The sequence below is a fragment of the Tupaia chinensis genome, unplaced genomic scaffold (assembly GCF_000334495.1).
Source record: "Tupaia chinensis unplaced genomic scaffold, TupChi_1.0 Scaffold000432_1, whole genome shotgun sequence".
NCBI classification, from domain to species: Eukaryota; Metazoa; Chordata; class Mammalia; order Scandentia; family Tupaiidae; genus Tupaia; species Tupaia belangeri.
The window spans coordinates 96256-97220 of NW_006159937.1; the positions used below are offsets into that span (position 1 = coordinate 96256).

A 965-nucleotide genomic window follows, 5' to 3' on the forward strand; every position below is an offset into this window, starting at 1 on the left:
ATAGGTAGAATTGTATACTATTTGTTCTTTGGTATCTGGCTTATTTCACTTGCATAATATTCTCAAGGGTCATGTATGTTGTAACATGTATTTAAAGGATATTATTTTTTAAAGCTAAATGATATTCCATTTTATGTATATACCACATCTAAAAAATTCCATTCCTTTGTTGATAGACATTTATGTACAGTAAACACAGGTGTACAATGAATCTTGTTTTAAACAATAGAGTCATTTGACATAGAATGTATATTAGAGGATGCAAAGGAATTGATGTTAATTGTGCAAGGTATAATAATGGTGTTGCATCAACCACTCTATCACTGTATATGCTCTTCACCAGAAACTGCTATTAGCATCTGTTTTCCCAGCCTTGGTGTGCCTGCTTGAATTCTGTTAGGACTTGTTCTGCTCTTCTCTAGTGAGCAGTGCTTTTATTTCAGAAGGAGTTTTTCCTTGGTCCATTGCCATATACCATTGCTTATACATTTCCAGTTCCTCTCTGGGGGCACATATAGCTCTTTCTCTACTGGTTACCAACTCTTCTAAGTACTGATAACTCAGCTTTTTTCTGGCCTGACATTCTCTTGCACTCTGCTGACTTCTTTCAAGTTTTGCTTTCAAGTCAATTTTTGACTGGCTTGCGGCCACAGTTATCAAGTTTCTTTACTTTGCCTCCAACCACCTTACTGTCATCCATTTCTGCAGACAGTTGGCCTGGTCAGGCATCCCCCCCACCCCCACCCCAACCACTGCCAGGGATGAAGGCGATATGGTTCTGACTGCCTCCTCCTCTCCCTAAGAGTTAGCTTCCCTGATGCCATGGTCACAGGGATGAGGGAAAAGTTCAGGAATGGTAGAGCAGACCCTGGAAATGGCCCCAAACACCTCCTTTTGCCACTGCCACCCCCCCCCCACTCCATGACAGTCTCTGGGTTGTTAAAGAAAGATAAGTCAGAAATATA

At 41.0% G+C, this 965-nt stretch overlaps 1 pseudogene; it reads right to left on the bottom strand.

Moving 5' to 3' along the window:
- Positions 1-336: 336 nt before the first annotated feature.
- LOC102503420 (cAMP-responsive element-binding protein-like 2 pseudogene) lies at positions 337-700 on the bottom strand (annotated as a pseudogene).
- Between the last annotated feature and the right edge of the window lie 265 nt (positions 701-965).